This window comes from Rattus norvegicus, chromosome X (genome assembly GCF_036323735.1).
Source record: "Rattus norvegicus strain BN/NHsdMcwi chromosome X, GRCr8, whole genome shotgun sequence".
Lineage (NCBI taxonomy): Eukaryota > Metazoa > Chordata > Mammalia > Rodentia > Muridae > Rattus > Rattus norvegicus.
This window is the reverse complement of record NC_086039.1, coordinates 24,272,161-24,289,792: the sequence shown is the minus strand read 5'-3', so window position 1 is coordinate 24,289,792 and position 17,632 is coordinate 24,272,161. Positions and strand designations below refer to the sequence as shown.

Here is a 17,632-nt window from a genome sequence, read left to right as displayed (position 1 = left end):
AAAAAAAAACTACAGAATCAACAGACCTGTGGGTCCTATAGAGACCCACAGAGTTTGAACCACTAACAAGAGAGCATGCATGAGATGGACCTAGGCCCTCTACACATATGTAACAGTTGTATAACTTGGTCTTCATGTGGGACATCTAACAGCAGGAGCAGAGGTTGTCTCTTACTCTGTTGCCTGACTTTAGATCTCTTTTCTTTAACTGGGCTGCCTTGTCTAGCCTCAATAGAAGATCTGAGTAGTGCTACTGCAAGTTGATATGCCAAGTCAGGTTGATATCCATAGGAGGTCTCCCTTTCTGCCCAGAGGATGGGAGGAGGATGGGAGGAGTTGAGGTGAGAGGGATGGACTGAGAGGAAAAGAGAGAGAAGCTGTGATGGGGATGCAAAATAAATAAATAAATTAATTAATTAGTGGGAAAAAAGAAAATAGGTCTCTGAAAATTGGGTTTTAAAATATCCAAACTTACTGAATAATACAGCTATTTTATTAGAGTATTAGAAAATTGGAATATTTTTAAACAAAACTTGCTTTAAGTAAAATAAGAGGTATGGATAAGTAAGCCATCATAACTAAAACATGATTAAAAAAAAAGACATCATCCTCATTTGCAGGTTTCTAAAGCTGACATCATTATGATTCTTACCATTTACAACATTATATAAAAGATAAATTCTACACACAAAGACGGCAGCAATCTGGGACAGGACACTTCCAGTTTCTGCCTGTGCCTGGAGCTGAACCGCTCTTACAGCCTTCTGTACCCAAATGCCATGGAGAAGAGAGCTGGACTCTCAGATGTTGGACAATCCTGAGAGCTCAGGGGAGACTGCCTCTTCTGTTCACATTCCTGGACTAGGAGGAACCCACCTAGAGCCCTCTGGACATAGGAACCTAGGAGCAGTAGGGGCAGGGCACTTCCTGTTTCTTCCTGCAAAGCCAGTCGCCAGGAGCATCAACATACCAGAGAGCAGAGGTAAGACCTAGACTTCTGCTCCAAGCGTCCTTCCTGGTGGCCTCAGGACACATAAAGGCGGAAGTCGTCTGGGACAGGACACTTCCGGTTTCGGCCTGTACCAGGAGCTGAACCATACCCACAGCTCTCTGCACCCAAATCCCGAGGTGGAGAGAGCTGGACTCTCAGAAGTACAGATATTCCTGAGAGCTCAGGGGACACCACCACCTCTGCTCACATTCCTGGCCCAAAAGGAACCTGCCTAGTGCCTCTGGATACAGGAACCTAGGAGCAGTCAGGGGCAGGAAACTCCTCGTTTCTGCCTGAGCCCAGAACTAAAGTCAGTTGCCTGGAGCACTGACATACCTGAGAGTAGAGGTAAGTCCAACTCTTCTATTCCAAGTGACCCACCTGCAGGCCTCAGAACACACAAACCCAGGAGCAGCTCTCTGTTCCCAGATCTGGCTGAAAGAAAACAGGTCTATAGGAGTGCTGACACACAGGCCTACAGGAGGGTCAAGGCACTGTCAGAGTCAGCAAGACAGCACCAGAGACAACCTGATAGTGAGAGGCAAGAACAGGAAACTAAGCAACAGAAACCAAGACTACTTGGCACAATCAGAGCCCAGTTCTCCCAACAAAGAAAATACTGGAAAATACACATCAGAAAAGCAAGCCTTGGATTTAAAATCACATCCTCTGATGATGATAGAGGACTTTAAGAAGGACATAAATAACTCCCTTAAAGAAATACAGGACAATGGCCTTTCCTTCAGTCTCTGCTCCAAACTTTGTCTCCATATCCTCTCCTACAAATATTTTGTTCCCCCTTTTAAGAAGGACTGAAGCACCGGAAGTTAGGGACACTGGAGCTGCAGGTCCCCTGTGCTCCAGACACTGCCGGGACCTGAAGGGACCAGATCAACAGTTCTCTGTACCCAAATCCCGTGGGAGGGGGAGCTAAACCTTCAGAGAGGGAGACACGCCTGGGAAGCCAGAAGAGACTACACTCTGCCCACATTTCTGACTCCAGAGGAAAACATCTAGTGCCATCTGGGAACCCTGTGAATGGGGGCTCCCAGAAAAGGCGGCTCAGGCCATCCTGGTTGCCGCCCTCATGGAGAGCTCAAAAGCAACACCCCATGAGCAAACTTGAGCCTCGGGACCACAGGTAAGACCAACTTTTCTGCTCCAAGCAACCTGCTTGGTGAACTCAGGACACAGGCCCACAGGAACAGCTGAAGGCCAGGAGACAGGAAAGACTACACACTTGAAAGCAGAACACTCTGTTCCCATAACTGGCTGAAAGAAAACAGGAAAACAGGTCTACAGCACTCCTGACACACAGGCTTATAGGGCAGTCTAGCCATGGCCAGAAAGAGCAGAACAAAGTAACACTAGAGATAATCTGATGGCGAGAGGCAAGCGCAGGAACCCAAGCAACAGAAACCAAGACTACATGGCACCATCGGAGCCCAATTCTCCCACCAAAGCAAACACTGAATATCCAAACACACCAGAAAAGCAAGATCTAGATTTAAAATCATATTTGATCATGATGCTGGAGGACTTCAAGAAAGACGTGAAGAACTCCCTTAGAGAAACGCAGGAAAACATAAATAAACAAGTAGAAGCCTATACAGAGGAATCACAAAAATCCCTGAAAGAATTCCAGGAAAACATAATCAAACAGTTGAAGGAATTAAAAATGGAAATAGAAGCAATGAAGAAAGAACACATGGAAACAACGCTGGATATAGAAAACGAAAGGAAGAGACAAGGAGCTGTAGATACAAGCTTCACCAAGAGAATACAAGAGATGGAAGAGAGAATCTCAGGAGCAGAAGATTCCATAGAAATCATCGACACAACTGTCAAAGATAATGTAAAACGGAAAAAGCTACTGGTCCAAAAGATACAGGAAATCCAGAACTCAATGAGAAGATCAAACCTAAGGTTAATAGGTATAGAAGAGAGTGAAGACTCCCAGCTCAAAGGACCAGTAAATATGTTCAACAAAATCATAGAAGAGGAGGCTGAAGAGATGGCTCAGTGGTTAGGAGCACTGACTGCTCTTCCCGAGATACTGAGTTCAAATCCCAGTAACTACATGGTGGCTCACAACAATTTGCAATGATATCCGATGCCCTCATCTGGTGTGTCTGAAGAAAGCGACATACTCACATACATAAAATAAATAAATCTTTTAAAAAAAATCATAGAAGAAAACTTCCCTAACCTAAAGAAAGAGATGCCCATAAAAATACAAGAAGCCTACAGAACTCCAAATAGATTGGACCAGAAAAGAAATACCTCCCGTCACATAATAGTCAAAACACCAAATGCACAAAACAAAGAATATTAAAAGCAGTAAGGGAAAAAGGTCAAGTAACATATAAAGGCAGACCTATCAGAATCATACCAGACTTCTCGCCAGAGACTATGAAAGCCAGAAGATCCTGGACAGATGTCATACAGACCCTAAGAGAACACAAATGCCAGCCCAGGTTACTGTATCCTGCAAAACTCTCAACTAACAAAGATGGAGAAACCAAGATATTCCATGACAAAACCAAATTTACACAATATCTTTCTACAGACCCAACAAAGAAAGAAAACTTCAGACCAATTTCCCTTATGAATATCGACGCAAAAATACTCAATAAAATTCTGGCAAACCGAATCCAAGAGCACATCAAAACAATCATCCACCATGATCAAGTAGGCTTCATCCCAGGCATGCAGGGATGGTTTAATATACAGAAAACCATCAACGTGATCCATTATATAAACAAACTGAAAGAACAAAACCACATGATCATTTCATTAGATGCTGAGAAAGCATTTGACAAAATTCAACACCCCTTCATGATAAAAGTCCTGGAAAGAATAGGAATTCAAGGCCCATACCTAAACATAGTAAAAGCCATATACAGCAAACCAGTTGCTAACATTAAACTAAATGGAGAGAAACTTGAAGCAATCCCACTAAAATCAGGGACTAGACAAGGCTGCCCACTCTCTCCCTACTTATTCAATATAGTTCTTGAAGTTCTAGCCAGAGCAATCAGACAACAAAAGGAGGTCAAGGGGATACAGATCGGAAAAGAAGAAGTCAAAATATCACTTTTTGCAGATGATATAATAGTATATTTAAGTGATCCCAAAAGTTCCACCAGAGAACTACTAAAGCTGATAGACAACTTCAGTAAAGTGGCTGAGTATAAAATTAACTCAAATAAATCAGTAGCCTTCCTCTACACAAAAGAGAAACAAGCTGAGACAGAAATTAGGGAAATGACACCCCTCATCATAGTCCCAAATAATATAAAATATCTCGGTGTGACTTTAACCAAGCAAGTGAAAGATCTGTACAATAAGAACTTCAAGTCTCTGAAAAAAGAAATTGAAGAATATCTCAGAAGATGGAAAGATCTCCCTTGCTCATGGATTGACAGGATTAATATAGTAAAAATGGCCATTTTACCAAAAGCAATATAGAGATTCAAGGAAATCCCCATCAAAATACCAATCCAATTCTTCATAGAGATACAAAGAACAATTTGCAAATTCATTTGGAATGACAAAAAACCCAGGATAGCTAAAACTATCCTCAACAATAAAAGGACTTCAGGGGGAATCACCATCCCTGAACTCAAGCAGTATTACAGAGCAATAGTGATAAAAACTGCATGGTATTGGTACAGAGATAGACAGATAGACCAATGGAACAGAATTGAAGACCCAGAAATGAACCCACACACCTATGGGCACTTGATTTTTTTTTAAATATTTATTTTATTTATATGTATACACTGTAACTGTTTTCAGACATACCAGAAGAGGGCATCAGATCCCATTACAGATGGTTGTGAGCCACCATGTCGTTCCTGGGAATTGAACTCAGGACCTCTGAAGAGAAGTCAGTGCTCTTAACCACTGAACCATCTCTCCAGCCTCCTGGTCACTTGATTTTTAACAAAGGAGCCAAAACCATCAAATGGAAAAAAAGATAGCATTTTCAGCAAATGGTGCTGGTTCAACTGGAGGTCAACATGTAGAAGAATGCAGATCGATCCATGCTTATCACCCTGTACAAAGCTTAAGTCCAAGTGGATCAAGGACCTCCACATCAAACCAGATACACTCAAACTAATAGAAGAAAAACTAGGGCAGCATCTCGAACACATGGGCACTGGAAAAAATTTCCTGAACAAAACACCAATGGCTTATGCTCTAAGATCAAGAATCGACAAATGGGATCTCATAAAACTGCAAAGCTTCTGTAAGGCAAAGGACACTGTGGTTAGGACAAAATGGCAACCAACACATTGGGAAAAGATCGTTACCAATCCTACAACAGATAGAGGCCTTATATCCAAAATATACAAAGAACTCAAGAAGTTAGACCGCAGGGAGACAAATAACCCTATTAAAAAATGGGGTTCAGAGCTAAACAAAGAATTCACAGCTGAGGAATGCCGAATGGCTGAGAAACACCTAAAGAAATGTTCAACATCTTTAGTCATAAGGGAAATGCAAATCAAAACAACCCTGAGATTTCACCTCACACCAGTGAGAATGGGTAAGATCAAAAACTCAGGTGACAGCAGATGCTGGCGAGGATGTGGAGAAAGAGGAACACTCCTCCATTGTTGGTGGGATTGCAGACTGGTACAGCCATTCTGGAAATCAGTCTGGGGGTTCCTCAGAAAATTGGACATTGAACTACCTGAGGATCCAGCTATACCTCTCTTGGGCATATACCCAAAAGATGCCCCAACATATAAAAAAGACACGTGCTCCACTATGTTCATAGCAGCCTTATTTATAATAGCCAGAAGCTGGAAAGAACCCAGATGCCCTTCAACAGAGGAATGGATACAGAAAATGTGGTACATCTACACAATGGAATACTACTCAGCTATCAAAAACAATGACTTTATGAAATTCGTAGGCAAATGGTCGGACTGGAAAATATCATCCTGAGTGAGGTAACCCAATCACAGGAAAACACACATGGTATGCACTCATTGATAAGTGGGTATTAGCCCAAATGCTTGAATTACCCTAGATGCCTAGAACAAACGAAACTCAAGACGGATGATCAAAATGTGAATGCTTCACTCCTTCTTCAAAAGGGGAACAAGAATACCCTTGGCAGGGAATAGAGAGGCAAAGATTAAAACAGACACAGAAGGAACACCCATTCAGAGCCTGCCCTACATGTGGCCCATACATATACAGCCATCCAATTAGACAAGATGGATGAAGCAAAGAAGTGCAGGCCGACAGGAGCCGGATGTAGATCTCTCCTGAGAGACACAGCCAGAATACAGCAAACACAGATGCGTATGCCAGCAGCAAACCACTGAATTGAGACTAGGACCCCCGTTGAAGGAATCAGAGAAAGAACTGGAAGAGCTTGAAGGGGCTCGAGACCCCATATGTACAACAATGCCAAGCAACCAGAGCCTCCAGCGACTAAGCCACGACCTAAAGACTATACATGGACTGACCCTGGACTCTGACCTCATAGGTAGCAATGAATATCCTAGTAAGAACACCAGTGGAAGGGGAAGCCCTGGGTCCTGCTAAGACTGAACCCCCAGTGAACTAGATTGTTGGGGGGAGGGCGACAAGGGGGGGAGGATGGGGAGGGGAACACCCATAAAGAAGGGGAGGGGGGAGGGGGTTGTTTGCCCGGAAACCGGGAAGGGAATAACACTCGAAATGTATATAAGAAATACTCAAGTTAATAAAAAAAAAAAGAAAAGTGGACATTGAACTACCTGAGGACCCAGCTATACCTCTCCTGGGCATATCCCCAAAAGATGCTCCAACATACAACAAAGACACGTGCTCCACTATGTTCATAGCAGCCTTATTTATAATAGCCAGAAGCTGGAAAGAACCCAGATGCCCTTCAACAGAGGAATGGAGACAGAAAATGTGGTACATCTATACAATTTCATATTACTCAGCTATCAAAAACAATGACTTCATGAAATTCACAGGCAAATGGATCGACCTAGAAAATACCATCCTGAGTGAGCTAACCCAATCACAGAAAAACACACATGGTATGCACTCATTGATAAGTGGCTATTAGCTCTAATGCTCAAATTACCCAAGATGCACAGACCACATGAAACTCAAAAAGGATGACCAAAATGCAGATGCTTCACTCCTTTAAAAGGGGAACAAAAATATCCATAGGAGGAGATAGGGAGGCAAAGTTTGGAGCAAAGACTGAAGGAACGGCCATTCAGAGCCTGCCCCACATTTGGCCCATATATATACAGCCACCAAAAACTAGATAAGATGGATGAAGATAAGAAGTGCATGCTGAGAGGAACCGGATATAGATCTCTCTTGACAGATGGAGCCAGAACATGTCAAATACAGAGGCGAATGCTAGTAGCAAACCACTGGACTGAGAACAGGACCCCCGTTGAAGGAATCAGAGAAAGAACTGGAAGAGCTTGAAGGGGTTCGAGACCCCATATGTACAACAATGCCAAGCAACCAGAGCTTCCAGGGACTAAACCACTACCTAAAGACTATACATGGCGGGTTGGGGATTTAGCTCAGTGGTAGATCGCTTGCCTAGGAAGTGCAAGGCCCTGGGTTCGGTCCCCAGCTCCAAAGGAAAAAAAAAAGACTATACATGGACTGACCTTGGGCTTCAATTGCATATGTAGCAGTGAATATCCTTGTTGGGGCATCAGTGGAAGGGGAAGCCCTTGGTCCTGCCAAGGTTGCACACCCTGTAGGGGATTACTGGGTGGGTATTGGGGGGACGATAGGGAGGGGAACACCCATATAGAAAGGGAGAGGGAGGGGTTAGGGGGCTGATGGACAGGAATCCGGGAAAGGGAATAACATTTGAAATATAAATAAGAAATACTCAATTTAATAAAAATTGAAGAAAAAGATTATGACCCCCACTAACCACTCCTGAGAATATACTCAAGAGATATTTGCATATCTGTGTTTATCACTTCTTTAAAATGAAAGTTTAAGGAAAATGGATGGAACTGGGAAATATCATACAAAGTAAGATAAGCCAGGCCTAGAAATACAAATATCGTATGTGGATTCAAAACTATTGATTTTTATGTTTGACTTGGCGTACCTGATGATGGGGGAGAGGAAGAATCGTTCATAAAGGAGGGAAATGGCAGAACACAGGCAATGTTGAAGCACAAATGGGAAATTAGGGAGTGTTTTTTTTTTAAAGATTTATTTATTTTATGTACAGCATTCTGCCTGCATATGTGATTACAGGCCAGAAGAGGGCACCAGATCTCATTACAGATGGTTGTGAGCCACCATGTGGTTGCTGGGAATTGAACTCAGGACCTCTGGAAGAGCAGTCAGTGCTCTTAACCACTGAGCCATCTCTCCAGCCCATAGGGAGTGTTTTAGTTTAGTTTCTATCACTGTGGTGAAGACAAACTTGGGGAGAAACGGGTTTACTTAGTTTATACTTCTGCCTCACAGTTCATCATTAGGGGAAGTCAGGGCAATAATTCAAGTAAGAATCTAAAGGTGGAAACTGAAGCAGAGGCTACAGAGGCTTGCACTCCATTGCTTTTTTAGTTACCTTTATCATAGCCTCAAGGCCATGTGGGCCTCCAATCAGGCCCACATCAGCCACCAATCAAGCAAACACCCTATAGCTTTCCTTATAGCTCAGTCTCATAGAAGCATCTTCTCAATCAAGGTTTCCTCTTCTGAAATGTTATGTTAAGTTGACAAAAAAAATTCACTAGCACAGGGGGCTTTAAAAGGTTTGATAGGAGATGGAGGCAGGTGACGAGGGAGAGGAAGAGGTAAGGGATAAGTCAATGAAAACTAAGGCTTTATAATCTTTATGATATACACTACTTTGCAAGCTAATTTAAAATATACATTAAAAACAAAGCCCGATGGAGTTTAAATACAGGAACACTGCAAATGGAGAGAATCCTGCTCCCAGAAAACACGGGTTATTAAAAAAAAGGAATCTCAGTGTCAGGCATGGTATACTTTCTTATGAGTTGTGCACCTTAATTAACATAGGCTATTGCCAGCGCAATTCACCATAACTACATAGTAAGACCCTATTGCTGAACAGTTTGACTAAAGGATATAGAAAAATCAATCCAGAACTAACCAGGAAGCTTCCTCCCTTCTGGCTAGCATTCATAGTGCTGGAAGGTACTATGAATTAGCTTTGCAAAGGCAGGCATTACTTTTTCTAAAGGCTTTTGTGTTAATTATCTCTCCTCTATTCTATCCTCATGCTCTCCATCACAATTAAACCTTTCTTGTTTCATTATTTTCCTTTAACTCTTTATACCATTGCATTTTATTTTCCCCCATAAGAGCCCATGATCCCTTACTAACTGCCTGATCTCTATGGGTATTCCAAATAACATACACATGTCTGAAGATCTAAAGCTAACTACGGTAAGTAAGAGAAAGCATGCAGAATTCATCTCTCTGGGTCTCGATTATCTCACTCTGAAATATTGTTTCCAGCTCCATCCATTTACCTGTGAAATTTGTAATCTCTTTGACAGGGTACCTCTAAGTAGTCCTTGTTCTGGAGCTTGTTATGTAGACCAGACTGACCTTGAACTCAATAGAAATCCCCCTGCCTTTGCCTCCTGAGTATTGGGATTAAAGAAGTGTTACTCGTGAAATGTTCTTATATATCCATTAATTTTAAGAAATAATTTTGTTGAAGACAACAACCTTTGTTGACAGCTCAAGTAGCTTGCCAAGCCTGGGGTATATCTAAAAGCTATCCTGGTTTTTAGGTTGCCTATAAGCAGAGTGATGTTATACTGATTTTTCTGTCTTAATAGGCGATTTGACATATATCTATTATATGTTTTAATATAGTTTCTTGGCTGTGTAGTTTGAAATTTTGGATGTGCTGTGGAAAGGGTTTTAATCTTGCCCTGTCTACTTGGAACTCTAAACGAGTCTTGTGTTTGGATGCCCATTTTTTTTCCTCTAGGTTTGTGAATTTCTTGTTAATTTTATTATCTTGTCTCTTGTCTCTGCACAGTATTATATTTGACCTCTCAAATACATCCCCAAGTTCCTGGAAGTTTTTTGTCATGTTTGTTAATTTTCCTTTTTTATATGTTAATAATGTACTATTGTATAGACCTTGTCTTCCTCCAAATTCCTTCTTCTGCTTGGTTTTGTCTGTTGGTTCTACTTTTCACTGTGTTTTTATTTAATTGGTTGACTCTTGTTTCTAGCATTTCTGTTCAGTTCCTTTTCAGAGTCTCAATTTCATTTTTGATATTTTCCCCTGTGTTTGAAGATTTCTCCTATAAATTAGGAAGCATTTCATTCATTTTGCTACCTATCTCTTTTGCATCCTGAATTGATTTTCTTACTTTACTCATCTGTTTGTTTGACTCTTCTATATGGTCATTGATTTAAAAAAAATGATTCATGGGCTGGAGAGATGGCTCAGTGGTTAAGAACACTACTCTTCCAGAGGTCTTGAGCTCAAATCCCAGCAACTACATGGTGGCTCACAACCATCTGTAATGGGATCTGATATACTCCTCTTTTGGTGTGTCTGAAGACAGCTACTGTGGGATCATATTCATAAAATAAATAAATATTTTAAAAAATGATTCATTTTATTTTAAATATGTCTCTCTGGGTTATGTGCATGAGTTTGGGTGCCTGCAGAGGCCCGAAGAGGACATCAGACCCCTGGATCTGATGGCAGTTGTGAGCCACCTGACATGGGTACTGGGAATTGAAGTAGGGTCCTCTGGAAGAACAGCAAATGCTTTTACTTTTGGAGGCATCTCTCCCACAAATCACTGATTATCTTTTTTTTTTTTTTGGTTCTTTTTTTTTCGGAGCTGGGGACCGAACCCAGGGCCTTGCGCTTCCTAGGCAAGCGCTCTACCACTGAGCTAAATCCCCAGCCCCCTGATTACCTTTTAAAGTAGGATTCAACTATTTTTCTGGCACTTCATTGTCTTTGGTTTCTAGCATTTTAGGAGCTATCAAGGTGTTTTAGTGGGCCAATGTCTCACAGTTTTGTTTCTTTCTTGTGTTTTACACATCTCTTGGGATGAAGATTTCCTCCAGTTTTTTTTTTTAAATCTTTTCTTTCCCATTTTATGTATGTATGTATGTATGTATGTATGTATGTATGTATGTATGTATGTATGTATGTATCTATCTATGTATCTATGTATCTATGTATGTATCTATGTATGTATGTATGTATGTATGTATGTATGTATCTATCTATCTATCTATCTATCTATCTATCTATCTATCTATCTATCGTTGTTGTTTTGTCCTCCTTGTGAATTATCTTTATTTCATTTTATGTTTCTTATTTCTTCTCTTCAGAGGTGAAACCAAATACAGTAGCTATAAATGGATGCTTTCAACCTTTATGGTAGATTTTAGAAGGTTGCTTTCAATCTCTTTATCTGCTGCTTTTAGTAAATGATACATTGTTCTGGGTCAGGGGCATGGAATGATTCATATCTTAAGATTACAGCTAAGCATTAGCTTAGGTTGTAAAAGTTGATTACATGGGAAATCCAGGACTAGCAGGATTGGTTGCTACATTGTTCTCTTAAAGGCACATTATATATACAAATGAGATGAGTACACAGCAAGATAGCAGTCTTAAGAGACCTCAAGTGTATTATTAACTTCAGCTATGAGGTCCAGCAAAAGTTCCCGTCTCCTAGAATGCAAGATCTATTTTCAGAATATTGTATCACCACACTTTCATTTTAGAAACAAGAGCTATTGTTTTTCTGTCTTAACTTTCTTTTCATCCAGTCTCACAGACGCAGACTCCAACTGACTGTCTTACTTAAACTTTTCTAGTCCCCTGATATTTTAATACATCTTTCTATGTCTCTCCTCAAATTTGCTAATGGATTGTGTTGCATGGCTAAGGTCTCCGATGTGAGGTACACACTTGTAATTGTAATCACTTTTTTGGTGACGTAACATCTTTTTTTAAAAAAAGAAATTTTATTTATTTTATGTATGTGAGTACACTGTCGCTGTCTTCACACACACTAGAAGAGGGCATCAGATCCCATTACAGATGGTTGTTAGCCACCATGTGGTTGCTGGGAATTGAACTCAAGATCTCTGAAAGAACAGTCAGTGCTCTTAACCACTAAGCCATCTCTCTGGCCCCAATACCCTTATTTCATAATGCCTTTTTTGTCTCTTTTTCCAGTTTTTAAGTGAAAAATCTTTTTGTTGGTATAAAAGTAGCTATTTACTCTCTTTTGGTTTTCATTTGCATTGAATTTATTTTTATATTTTTACAACCTTTCACTTTATGGTTGTCTTTAAAGTGCTAGTCTTTTGTAGGTATATAAGTATCATTTATATATACATATGCATGCATACGTGCCACATGTATGCTTGGTAGCCATAGAGGCCAATTCCTGGGCATTGGATTCCCCAGAACTAGTGTTACAGAGTCAGTTGCCATGTGGGTGCTGGGAACCAAACCCTGAGTCCTCTGCAAGAGCAGCAAGGGCTCTTAACTGCTGAGCCATCTCTCCACTGTACCTAGTCTTGTTGCACCTTGTTATACCCTGTTTGGTTGAGATCCCTAGGAGGCCTGCTCTTTTTTGAAGGGAAAAGGAAGAGCAGTGGATCTAGAGGAAAGGTAAAGTGGGGGAGGGTCCAGGAGGTGGGGAGGGGAGGCTGCTGTTGGAATGTATTGTAATGAGAGGAAAATAAAGGAAGGAAAAGAAAAAGAAAAACGGCATTCAATTAAAATAGTACAATTTTCTTGAAGTGTTATTATCTCCAGCCTATTACACTTTGTATTAGTAGAATAACAAGTAGTACGCCGAGACTTTAAAGTCATACTTGCACCAATTTCTTTTGAAATGCGTGTCTTTATTACTTGTACCATACAAATACGAGGAGTAAGGAAAGGCCAATAGGGATGGGAGAAAACTCTCAGATAAAGAGACACGCATAAAAAGAAAAAAGCAGACGACCCCCATAAACATCCCCTGCCACCCCACCCTTCCTTTCTGAAATCCGCCTATTCTGGAGGTGTGGTGGGAGAGCAAAACCAGGAAAACTCATTTCAAAACATCCAGAGAGATTGAGGAGGGAGAGACATGGCCAGAGCAGCAGGCAAATCGCTGCACTTGCTGCCCCGCATGGGATCAGACACTCAGGCTGGGTTTGGAGCCCAAGCCCACTCACATAAGTGCTGCAGACAGCTGTGGGCACCAGCATCCCAGGAGCCTGAGATGCTCACTGCTAAGCCAGGGTGCACACTCGCACCCATAGCACTGACACAACTCTCACTCAAACATTCGCTTTAAGGCCCCAGAACAGGGGCTCTGGAGATGAGGCGGCCTCCACCCCACTGTGTATCAGAGACACCTGTCCCCATCTCTGTCCCCTCTCAGACCCCAGTCAAGTCCAAGGGACCCAATACTGTCTGGGTGTGAGATGTGTAACAGCCAAGGTTGGCCTCCCTCTGCTCCAGGCAGAGAATGGAGCCATCCAAAGGGGCCCAGAGGGAGGCAATGCTGGCTAGAAGGAAGCCCTGGTAAGGCACTGGGCTGTGGGCAGGAGGGCTGCCCCGGAATGTTCCTCCTGCTTTATCGAGAATCAAGAGAGCAGCTTGGGAGGAAGACGCAGGTGCAGGAGGCAGTTCCTGCTCCTGGATCCCCCATGAGGACACCAGGACTTGGTTCCATTTTCCATGGAACCGAACCCAGATGCCTCAGCTTCCAAAGGCTTCTGCCTGTCCCTGGACATTATTGCTTTTCTGCCCCAGGTGGGGTGGCAGCAGGTAGACTGCCCAGATGACAACATAGAAGGCAGCTGGGGTGCTGGGGGTGGGGGCAACTTTTAGATGTGTTCTCCGCTGGCTTGCCTCCAAATCTAGGTGACTCCATGGCTCCCCACTTTACCCTTTTGAAGGCTGGTGGTGATTAATGACCTCACTCTCCATCCTCCCAACAGCCTGTCCTTGGGCAAGTCCCCAGCACTCTTCTGGGAACAGAGGAGAGGGTCGCCAGGACCGCTAAGTCTGAGCAAGAACTGAAGAAGAAACTGGGTATGAGATGAGGGCACAGGGAAGGGAACACAAACCAAAAGGCAAAGTAAAGTTTTGTTTTGTTTTTTTAAAGCTACCCAGGCAGTGGATGAGGGCCATGCTTATGTCCTGTGGTGGCAGAGGGCTTCTCACTCTCAGATGCTGGCTGAGTAGGAGAACTGGGGGAAGTGTGTCTGCTGGTCTAGTTCCAGCGAGCCCAGGCTGTCATATCGCTCTGGGGGTGTGATTGTGATGGACTGGGCGGTGAATTCATCATCGAAGTACCTTGTGTCCACTTCGGAAGTGACCTGAGGTTCGAAGGGTGGCAGGAACTTTTCTTGTACCACATCCTGCCAGTTGGTGCTGAGGAAGAACCTATGCTCCATGCCTTCTGTTGCATCACTGGAACCTCCACCAAGCCTCTGCTTAGGGCCCTTCTTCAGTAGCCCAGCCAGCAGGGATTGGCCTCTGACCCAAGTGTGTGTGGGAAGCAGATCTCCATAAGGATGAGCTCGAAGAGGCGCTCATGGTCCTGGTTGTAGAAGGGCAGGTGGCAGCACCAGTCCACTCCACGCCCGTGGTCATTGTCCTCTAACACCTCAGGCGCCAAGTACTCTGGGGTACCACAGAAGGTTTTCATGGTGGCCCCATCACTGATGCCCTCTTTGCACAAGCCAAAGCCAGCGATCTTGATGTGGCTATCTTTGTCCAGTATAAGGTCTTTCAGCTTGATGTCATGGTACACCCCATCCCTTGAGTGCAAATACTCCAGAGCTGACACAGTCTCCATAAAGGTGCATCCGATCCTCCGTGAAGACTCGCTCCCTAGAGAGGTGAAAAAGCAGCTCATCCCTGTTGGTATGCTCCATCACAAAGCATAGGCAGTCATGGGTCTGGAAGGCATACTTCAGGGCTGTAAAGAAAGAGGGCCTGGTATCCTGCAAGACCCGCTCTCCTTGACTGTGTGGACGACTTCATTCTTTGCAATGAAGACTTCCTTCTGCAGGATCTTCATGGCATAATAGCGGCCAGTGGCCTTTTCTCAAACTAGAATGACTTTGTTGAAGGTGACCTTGCCGAGGAGTTTGAGATAATTGAAGTCACTGGGGGAGCCATACTTATGATCCATGGCATTCTCACCTGGCACTGCTAGCCATCTGGATAGCTCGTATCCACTCTTCCCTCTCATCTGGAGAGGCTACATGGAAGGTCCTCTCGATGACTGTGGTTCACTGCAGGCAGTATATGACAAAGGTCGTGGGCTCTCATTCTTCATCAGCTGGCATTCTGCTATAGAGAAACTGTTGGGGGGCGGGGGGGGGGGCTCGGGACTCTCCTTATACCCAATGAAAGATCCATCACTCTTCAGAAGGAAGTACCAAGGCCTCTAGGTCTTGATGTATTTACGTTTGTGGAGCTGAGCTCATTCCTGCTCCTTATTTATTAACTGGCAACTGCCGGCAGCAGTGATGTCTTCTCAGAGTCAGGCCCAAAGGCTACTGCTCCCGCAGCGCGCTGTCCCTCCTCCCAGTGAGACCCCCACCCCGCCCACTCCATAATTGCACCAATTTGAAGGGAATAAAATTATCACTGATTTATTATCATTTTACAATTTACCACGTTTATTATGTATTTCTCTTTTAACGAGGAACACATGATAGGTCTTTTAAGATAGATAAACCTCATTACTGCCATTTTGAAAATTATTTTGTTTGCTTTGTAAATTGTTGGTTACTTTCTTGCTTTTCCTTTTTGCCTAGTTTTTTTTCTAGTAATATGCTTTAGTACCTTACGTTTTACTTTTTGGTATTTGTTATAAAATTTTGATTTGTAATTATTGAGGCTTATATAAAGTATCTAATAGGGGACTGGAAAGATGGCTCAGAGGTTAAGAGCTTTTATTGTTCTTCCAGTTCCATGCACCTACATCACGTAGCTCACAATCCTTTAAAAACGTAACTCCAGAGGATATGGTGCCTCTGGCTTCTGCAGTCTCCTACACTCACATAGTGTGCAGACACACACCCCTATATATTATTAAAACAATAAAAGTAAATACATTTTTTCAAAATCCAAGTTGTAACAAGAGAGTTTAATCTTGTAATTTCAATTGCATGAAAACATTTTTATTTCATTCCCCCCACATATGCTTTGGTGTTAAAATTTACATATTTAAAAAAGAAAAGAAAAATTACATATTTTATATTGTATTTCCCTTAACAAATCATGATAACTAGCATTATTCTAAATAGTTTTAGTCTTTATATTAAAAATATTTATTTATATGTCCATTATAATATTTGAATATTTTTGAACTGGGTAATGAACTTACTATAACCATTGTACTGTATTTTAAATATTTTGTATGCTCATACTATTTGGCACCATTTTCTTTCAGCTTGACACATTCCCTTTAGAATTTTTTCTTTTCTCTTTCTTTTTTCAATACAAGGTTTCTCTGTGTAGTCTTGGCTATCCTGGAACTTGCTCTGTAGACCAGCTTGGCCTCAGAATCAATCTGCCTGCCTCTGCCTCCTGAGTGCTGGGATTAAAGGTGTCATGCACCCCGCCCTGCCCCCTTCTTTAGCATTTTTAATAAGTTAGGCATGCATTCCTCAAGCTTTTCTTTGGGAAAATCTTTTCCTTGCATTCATTTACTTTCCTTGCCAGCACACACTCTCCAAGCCTGTATTAGTCACTTTTCTCTTTTGAAGAAATAACCTGACTAAAATAATTCAAGAAAGAAAGAACTTTCGAGCTACAGTTTGAAGGGACACTGTCCATCCTGGTAGGGAAGGCACGGTGGTGAGAGGGTGAATGAATAGTTCCCATGCCTGCTTCCTCCCACAGCCAGGAAGCAGGGCTGATCACTAGTGCTTAGCTGGCTTTCTCATTTCCGCCCATCTTAGTCCCTCTGGGGACCTAGCTCAAGAAAAGTGTTGCCCATGATCATGCTTATCTTCTTTGGAACACCCTTACAGACATATTTAAATCTGTGCCTTATTAATGCTCTAGGTGTTTCCTAATCCAATCAAGTGTGTGAGTGTATGTGTGTGGGGGTATATATTTGTGTGGTACATGCACTTACGGAATGTCTTCTCATTTCACTTTCCACTTTCTTTTTGGAGGCATGATCTCTCATTGTGCTGGTTAGTTTTTGAGAACTTCACACAAACTAGAGTCACTTGTGAAGAGGGGACCTCTCCTGAGGAATAGCCTCTATCATAATAATCCATAGGCATGTCTTTGGGTCATTTTGTTTTTAATTAATGATTAATGTGAAGGGATCTAGTCCATTTTGGGCAGTGCCATTCAGGACAGGTTGTCCTAGGTTGTATACAAAAGCAACCTGAAAAAGCCAGGAAAAGTGAGCCAGGAAGCAGAATTCCTCTTCGGTCTCTGCTTCAGTTCCTGCCTCCAGAGTCCTGACTTGAAGTCTTGCCTTAGCTTAAAGTCCGACATGACTCTTAAGCTGTAAGATGAAATAAACTGTTTCTTCTCCAATTTGCTTTTTTGGTTATGGCATTTATCACAACAACAGAGAAGTAAACTATGACACTCAATGAATCTGGAACTCACCAAATTAA

The 17,632-nt window shown here is 42.3% G+C and overlaps 1 long non-coding RNA gene and 1 pseudogene across 1 annotated transcript in view; both read right to left on the bottom strand.

Moving 5' to 3' along the window:
* LOC134484046 (uncharacterized) overlaps window positions 1-17,632 on the bottom strand; it is an 83,516-nt gene that overhangs the window by 40,206 nt on the left and 25,678 nt on the right. The window lies entirely within an intron of this gene.
* On the bottom strand, window positions 13,058-17,187 carry Akt2-ps1 (AKT serine/threonine kinase 2, pseudogene 1; annotated as a pseudogene).